This window comes from Melanerpes formicivorus, unplaced genomic scaffold, assembly GCF_026170545.1.
Source record: "Melanerpes formicivorus ecotype bairdi unplaced genomic scaffold, bMelFor1.0.p_v2 SCAF_43, whole genome shotgun sequence".
NCBI classification, from domain to species: domain Eukaryota; kingdom Metazoa; phylum Chordata; class Aves; order Piciformes; family Picidae; genus Melanerpes; species Melanerpes formicivorus.
This window is the reverse complement of record NW_027142395.1, coordinates 5,365,484-5,374,078: the sequence shown is the minus strand read 5'-3', so window position 1 is coordinate 5,374,078 and position 8,595 is coordinate 5,365,484. Positions and strand designations below refer to the sequence as shown.

The 8,595-nt window shown below is 43.9% G+C and overlaps 1 long non-coding RNA gene across 1 annotated transcript in view; it reads left to right on the top strand.

Annotated features, from left to right (window-relative positions):
- The first annotated feature begins 867 nt into the window (after window positions 1-867).
- Window positions 868-8,595, top strand: part of LOC137451424 (uncharacterized) — a 53,319-nt gene continuing 45,591 nt past the window's right edge. The window contains exon 1 of the long non-coding RNA XR_010989825.1: window positions 868-1,008. This is a non-coding gene — a long non-coding RNA (uncharacterized lncRNA). The remainder of the gene's footprint in view (window positions 1,009-8,595) is intronic.

Below are 8,595 nucleotides of genomic sequence, written 5' to 3'. Positions count from 1 at the left end.
TAAAAAATGTTTTAACTCTTAGAGTTGTATTATAAAGCTAATTTAAAGTTTAAGAAGTCACTACAATAAGCCCCAAATTATCAATTAGAAATAATAATGTCACAATTCCCATGGGTTTTGGCAGCTCATTTACAATTTATTGGTACCTGAGTTGGGAATTACTGATGTTGACAAAACAAGGTGTTTGTCATCTACTAGTCAAGGCTACATTTCACAGCATGTATTTATCGCATTCTCATAAGGAGGCTGGCTGCACCAAGTCAAAGGGACTGACCAAAACTTGCTCGGTGTTTATCAGCTTCGTTTGGAGCACTCTAGCCAGAATTTTCTCTAGAACTCAAAGCTGGGAGCTTTTAGAATGCTGCAAGGTCAGATTTGTTGCAAAGAGTTTGCACAACTCTTCAGTTCATTGGTGACCAGATTTCCATTTTGAGCCCAAGACAAGCCCCTGCCTATACACAGGCTTAACAAACCTGACCCAACCCACCTTCTTTTCTTTTTTGTTTCTGCAGTGGAAAGCTAAAAAGAAGCGATGAAGAAACGGGCAGTGTAGCCAAAAGGAAGACGTTGCCAGAAGATACTCTACTACTTTCAACCTCAACGCTGCAAAGCTCAGCAGGTCAAACGAGCCCTGTCTGAAAGTGGTGAAGGGCCCCGTTGCGTGACAGCTAAGCAAAACTCCAAAGAGACGGAGCCCTGTGCTCGTTCGCTTTGCTGGGACGCTGAAGCAGTGGCAGCCTCGGTTTGCCTGCGAGCTTGCTTGCGAGCCCCTGGACAGCTGCGGCCGGCCTGGAGCAGCACAGGGCGGCACCGCAGCGGCGAGAGCTCCGCCCCAGACGCCCCGCCCCGGCCGCCGCAGGGCAGGGCATGGCAGGGCAAAGCAAAGCAGGGAGGGATAGACTTAGGGGCAGGTTGAGAGTACGGGAAGTGACCGTCGGAGGGAAATCGCTGTCTGGCCCTGGGAGCAAGGAACAAGGAAACCTTGGAAAGCTTCAGTACAACGCGGGGGTGAGTGATATGAGTCCCTCTGTTAGGAGTGGGGTTTTCTGCTTTGATGTGCATTTGACCTATTTTCACCTGTGCAATCCCAGCAGTGTTGCTCTGATTTAAAGAAAAAAAAAAAGGAAAAAAAAAAAAAAGAGTCCTCCAGTAATTTGTGAAGAATTATTTATAATTTGCAGTTATGAGTGGTGAGGTGGGACAAGAAGAGAAAAAAAAATTGGTTTTGCTGAACTGCGTCTATGTCCCAGCTGCTTGGCAGTACCTGTTTGCACAGGTGTGCTCCTGCCACTCTGAGCTTGGCAGGCATGGGTGGGAAAAGAGGGTATCAGCAGAGGCAGGTGGGGGGACTCTTGCCTTCCTGGTTTTAGAGAGCAATTTTTCTGTGGGTAAGAGTTAGGTGCAGTTCTGCTAGTTGTATGAAGTGTTGCTGTTGCTCTAGATTGGATGGTTTTGCTCCAGATCTTTTTTGAAATTAAAGGCCAGTCCTCTACTTGTTAGCAATCACGAACAGCCACCTTTTAGGGATACTGTATGTATTTGGGGGAAGTGGTGAGAAGCAGCTTTCAGGTCTTCTGCTACCCCTTTTTAGATTAGCAGAAGCTCTGCTGGAGAAAGATGTTCCAGGTTCTACCTGCTGCCTTCAGATTTATAACCTACTTTTGTGACTCTTACAGAATGAGGTAGGTTTCCAGTTGTGGAGATGTCTCCCCAGTGTACAAAACTAATATGTGAAAATGTGTGCATACAGGTGGCTGGTCCTTCCTCTCACTTGTGAAGGTGAGGCCTGACTGGGTGAGTGCTTGCACCAGGGATGACACTGATCACTGCCACCTGTGGGCTTAGCCTCCGAGGAGCCTCACACCCTAAATCTTGGTGCTCTTCATCATCTTCCATTTTCTTTCCAGAGACCCAAACCATCAGACCTAAATTACAGTAATGTTCTTGAATTCTTTTGTTTGCTTGGTTGAAGGGCTAGTTTTGATATGTTTTGCATGTGTAAAAGCAGAGATGCACTGTCTGCATAAACACTTGTGATTTTGACTGTTCTCTAAAAATAAAGGTGTTTGTAGTGCTGTGATTAGGTTAATTCTGCATGATCTCTTGAGATATGTTGTTGCTTTATTGGTGTTAAGAGAATTTTAAGAGTCTGCTGCAATGCTTTTGTCCAAAGACATAGTCAAAGAATCAATCAGCTTGGAAAAGACCAGGACCTTGCCATATATATGGCCTCTGTGCTACAGCCTGGTCAACCTTTCATTGAAACCAGTGAAAATCATTCTGTTAACCTCAGTGGTGGCTGGGCTAGCTGTTGTGGCTTGCACAAGTACTCAAGACTATTAATGCTGTGGAGACCAATGGAGTAGCCAAACTGTAAAATTCTCCTTACAGCCACAGAACTTTCCAAGTATGCACTGAGCAGCAACTTTGATCTGAGTTGTTTGGTGTTTCCCATAGTGTTCTTCTGTTAGCAGCAGAGTGTTTGTTTTGGGGATCTTTGAGTATTTCGGTGAAGGAAGCAAGAAAATGCATCCTGGTTTGCTTTCTTCTGCATTCTAGAAATTGCATTTTATTTCCATTAAGAAATCTCTCTGTCTATGGGTTTTTTTGGTTGGTTAGTTTGGTTTTTGGTTTGTTTGGGGGTTTTGTTGTTGTTGTTTGTTGGTTTGGGTTTTTTTGTGGTCTACTCCCAAATGTCTCACTGCTGTTGTGAAACTGCTGATGTCCATTTGGGTTAAATTTATTGGACTTCAACCCAATTGGACACCAATATGAACAAAGATGGCTTCATGTGAATACTTGGGAGAGATGGGGGGGAGAAGACGAGGTGCATCTTGAAGATGCTGGGGGGGTGATTCTGGTTGAAGGAATTGAATTCACTGTACTCTAGTATTTCTGACTGAGGTGAACATGCCTGTGGGCTTTGCCATCTGTGAGACAAGAGCAGATGGGTATCACAGGTACTGAGTGTGACGGTGTGCAGATGGACCAAGGGCCTTAGCAGGACATTCATATGCATGAATCCAAATCTTATTACTTAAATTTGAAATAGTACCATCCTCATAGATGTTTCTCTGTCCATAGTTTGGTGCTCCTGAATGACAGCTTGCATGTGTCTCCAGCGTGCTGCTGATCTGCATAACTCAATACAAGCATCACTGTTTCTGGTCCCCGGAGCTCTGGATGCTGCTTCCTACACATCATCTGGTGATTTGGCCTGCAGCATTGGTCTAAGTAGAGATAAATGGCCTATTCGACTTGGGTTCTTTCCAGTCAGGTTGCCCTCTGAGTGCTGAGCGTAACTACCCAAAATGTGGTATCTCTCCAGGGCCTGAGAACCACCATCAATCAGTGGATTCTTTGGGTGGAAGTACTAGTATCAAAATGATGGGCCTAAAGCCTGGAGGGGTTGGAAGCAGTGAGAACTTGTGGAAAGTTTTACCTCCTTCTGGATTCCAGTCTGCTCACATGCAAAAAAGAAGCTACTAAGCTCTATTTTGGAGGTTTTTCAGGTGGCCTTTGTTAAGGATTTAGAGAAAGGTACAGAAGACTCTCATCTGGTTATAGTTTTATCTCCCTAATTGTTTAGGTAGTAAAGCCTCTGCTCAGAAGAAAAAGTACTAGTGCTGGAATAGTCTAGCTAGTTGATAGTGAATTTAAAAAAAAAAAAAGCCTAGAAGAAACTTTGGTCTTTGGGGGAAATGTTTTTTTAGTTATTATTTTTGCTGAGCTAGACTTCCAGAATTTTTGTGATTGTCTCTCACAATATTCTTAGTCCTGGTGAACTCAGAAACAATGAAAAGTGTTGTAAAATTGATCGTGTGTTTAAAGAGGATCATGTGCTTAACTGTATACACGTGCAGAATGCTGTTCCTTATAACATCTGTAAAAGGGAAATAGTAAGAAGCATGCAGGAGGCTAACTTGTCAGTTTTGACATATATCCCAGATGTTTTGGTGGACAACGCTATATAAACGTCAAGCCTCTTGGAGACATTAGATAAAATGGGGCAGAAAACAGGTTAACAATAATGGTCTGTGTGAATCATCCTTAGTCCAAGCCTGCCCTCTTTTGGAGACCATCACTTGAAGCATTTGGGCTCAGAGGTGTATCTCAGTAGTCTCTCTACTTTGTAACTGACCTGTGCATTCACATCTCTCTTTAAAAAAATAAACAAACTAATCAATCAAATACACACACACAAAAGCAAGCAAGCAAGCAACCAACAAACTAAAACCCAAGTCATACAAACAGACGACACCAAGCTGCAAGCAGGTGTTCATCTGTTAGAGGGTAGGAGAGCTCTCCAGAGGGACCTTGCCAGGCTGGACAGATGGGCAACACGGTGACATTTAACAAGTCCAAGTGCTGGGTGCTGCACTTTGGCCACAACAGCCCCAGGCAGTGCTACAGGCTGGGGTCAGAGTGGCTGGAGAGCAGCCAGGAAGAGAGGGACATAGGGGTAGTGGTTGACAGCAGCTGAATGTGAGCCAGCAGTGTGCCCAGGTGGCCAAGAGGGCAAGTGGCATCCTGGCCTGTATCAGGAATAGTGTGGCCAGCAGGAGTAGGGAAGTCATTCTGCCCTGTGCTCAGCACTGGTTAGGCCACACCTTGAGTCCTCTGTCCAGTTCTGGGCTCCTCAGTTTAGGAAAGATGTTGAGTTGCTGGAAGGTGTCCAGAGAAGGGCAACAAAGCTGGGGAGGGGTTTGGAGCACAACCGTGTTAGGAGAGGCTGAGGGAGCTGGGGTTGCTTAGCCTAGAGAAGAGGAGGCTCAAGGAAGACCTTCTTGCTCTCTACAACTCCCTGAAGGGAGGTTGTAGCTAGGTGGGGCTTGGTCTCTTCTCCCAGACACCCAGCCCCAGAACAAGAGGACACAGTCTGAAGCTGTGTCAGGGGAGGTTCAGGCTTGAGGTGAGGAGAAAGTTCTTCCCAGAAAGAGTGATTTGCCATTGGAATGTGTTGCCCAGGGAGGTGGTGGAGTCACCATCCCTGGAGGTGTTCAAGAGGGGATTGGATGTGGCACTTGAAGCCATGGTTGTTAGTCAGGGGGTGTTGGGTGATAGGTTGGACTTGATGATCTCTGAGGTCTTTTCCAACCTTATTGATTCTATGAAACCAAGACCCAAACAAACATAACCAAGCAAACATAACAACAAAAACCCTCCCACAAACCTTTGGTTGTCCTTTCAGAGAAACCTGATAAGAAAAATTAACAATCCGCACTATCAGGCCTGAGGAGAAGTGTAGTAGTTGGGGCAGTGGGAAACTCACCCTGGGAGCAGCACAGAAGGCTGAGAAAAGAAGACCTGGCAGCTGCTGAGAAAAACTGCTCAGCAGCTGATGAGAAAAACTGCTCTGCAGCTGTCTGACCTTGGAAAGAAGGAGTTCCTAATCACAGAAACTAGCTATGCAGGGCACTGTGTAAACAAGCTCAACCTTAAAGGCCTATTAAAAGCAAGAGAAGTCAGAATAAAGTTGAGCTATGCTTTAACCATATTGGTACTTGCCATAGTCTCCATTGCACTCTTCCCAACAAATGGCGCCCTGCAAACAGGGATGAAACTGAAGTGCTGCTGGTTGCTTTGAGCACCAATTTGTCTTATGTGGTGTCAGGAAACGCAGACGGAGTTGGCACTGCCAGGCAACTGCAGTGGGGGCTGGAAGTGAGGTCGCAACTCACCCCCTTAAGGTAGGCACTGCAAACCTATGGAAATGGAGGCGGCAGTGCAGTTACTAGGGAGTATTCTCTCAAAGAGAGGTGAGCCCTGTAACTTGAAGAAGGTCCATGAGTTAATACGTTGGGCCCGAGATAAGGGATTCATGCAAGAAATCCCACTTTTATTTAGTCCACAAGCGTGGCGAGAGGTTGGAGATAAACTCAGGGATGCATCAACAGCAGGGGGAAAAGATGCTGCAAAAACTGCTGAAGAAGTCACCTGGAGGGTGATTATTAACAGCCTGAAGGAAATGCAGGCAGAACAGCATGTTGCTAAGGCTGCCGCCCAAGCATTATTGGCAGCTCCAGCTGTTATGGCAAAGGCATCGTCTACCGCTAGCGTGAAGGCTTCGTCTACCGCTAGCGTGAAGGCATCGTCTACCGCTAGCGTGAAGGCATCGTCTACCGCTAGCGTGAAGGCATCGTCTACCGCTAGCGTGAAGGCATCGTCTACCGCTAGCGTGAAGGCATCGTCTACCGCTAGCGTGAAGGCATCGTCTACCGCTAGCGTGAAGGCATCGTCTACCGCTAGCGTGAAGGCATCGTCTACCGCTAGCGTGAAGGAGCCTTCTCATATGGAGAGGTTTTTCTTGGGATCCTAACCTTTAGGTGTAGTAAAAGGAATGTCTGCTCCAACTGACAAAACAATAACAGACATTAAGGTAGATAAGAACTCTAATACTGAGGTGGAACAACCAGTGGCAGCACAGATGGAGCAAGAAGGAGGTGGAATCGCTAAACAAAGTGACAAAATACAGGGCGAATCAAAGTGTTTGCCCCGACAGGAATACCGACAATGCCCAGCAATAGAGAGCCACTCCTCTGGAGACAATTCTCCTTTCCAGCGTTCACACCAGTCTAAATGTGTGAGTGGTCGTAATAGCGGCACAAATTCGCCCAGATCCATGGTGGGTCCTAAGATAAATAAAGTACTGGAAGAAGTCTTGAAACAGGTACAGGCGAAGAGCCCTGATCTTGCTGTATCAAATGTGTTTACAAAAGGAGTTTGGGATCCGGCGGCGGTAATGCTTTAGGATGCAGCCACAACAGGGAACACTGAAGCTCAGCGCTTGCTTTCCTTTTGGTGGATCGCATTTGAGAGCTTAAAGCACAGGACGAAAAAGCAATATTGGGAGTCAGTACAGAGCTCAGGATGGCAACGAAAGTGAAATTGCTAGGTCTTCCTTTACAACGTGGAAATTAGTTAAAGATTCTTTAGAACAACTAGCAGAAGATCCTAAGGCAACTTCAGCATTAATTAACAGCACTTTGCTAAGCCCTCCTGCAACCTTGGAGCTGCAGACACTAGGCCTAACAGCAACAGCAGCCCGCTACCCCACCACCACTGGACCCCCCCCCCACCCCCGCTGAGTCTTGAAAGTTTTCCAACGTGTTTTGATTGTGGACAGAAGGGACATTCTAAATTAAAAGATCACAACTCACTTTTGTGATTATATTAAGAAAACAAATTAAGATTGGACAAGGTGATAAGGCAGTGACTTTTGCTCTACCTAAACAGTCACAGAAAGAGAACAAAAAGGCATCACATCAGGAGACAAAGCAACAATTAAGTTCAAATTGCTGCCATTACTACTTACTGACATGGCCCTGCCTTCAAGGAAAAGCTAACTTTGGCTGTGAATTCGGCGGCGACCTCCCCCTTCTACCCTCCACTCTGTACCTATCGTGGCTTCGTTAGTCAGCCACCCTTTCACCCCCTCCCTTTTTTTGATAAGACTGTAGTCTATGAAAATTGTGTTCTGATTTAAAGCATCAGTACTAATTTTATTATTTTTGATTGTAATGTGTTTTAAAGATTTGTTATTTTGATGTTTGTGGTGGTTGAGTTTTAACAGTGTACCTAATGAATAGTGAGTACTCATTATAAGTATTTAGTAATTAGAATAAGGTATATCAAGTAATAAGTACTAATAATAAATACAATAAGCATACCTTAATTATCATTTACTATCACAGTATCACTAAGGTTGGAAGAGACCTCAAAGATCATCGAGTCCAACTTGTCACCACAGGCCTCATGACTAGGCCATGGCACCAAGTGCCACGTCCAATCCCCTCTTGAACACCTCCAGGGACGGTGAACTATTATGGTTTGTATTTGATTGTAATAGAATAATAGCATATATTAGTGATGATGGGTAAGTTTAAGTAGAATAAGTTGTTTTATGAGTTCAGATTTCAAGTTTTTCTTTTGGTTTATACCTTCCTTTTTCTTTTGTTTCCTTTTCTGTGTGCCATGGCATCTCTCTCTTGTTTTTTCTTTCTTCTCTTTTTGACATTGATTTGATAATTTAATGTTAACATCATTTTTTAAGTTTTTAAGGATTTTTGCTATTACCATAAGTTAAGGGTTTGATATAGGTATATTATAAAATTAAATTTTTTAGGGTTTTTTTTTTTTAATTCATAATAGCTTTAAGGATTATATTTAAAAAATAAATAGCAGTACTGCAGTCATCTCAACGGACAGCACAAGAATCAAGAAGATGGAAAAACAGCATTTCCCATGAAGCTGAAAATCACCAGAACCACCTAACACTGATCACAATGACTATTATAATAATCTGAGCCCAAAAGCAACAATGAGAAGAAGAAACATCTGAATTAAGACTGAATATTATGATTATTTAATTGTTGTGTGATTGGAGAATATATTTACCTGGATTTATATGTTAACAGTCTGTCCTAGTTAAGTAATAATGTTAACCTTGTTTGTTCTTCTGTATGCAAAGAATGTTAGGTTAGAATCATATAGTTTTGTTGCCTTTTGATTCTGTTTGTTGTGAAGTTGTTAGCTAAACTTTGTAGAAAAAGATAAACTTTATTATAACCTGTGTGAACAATTAACAATAACTAA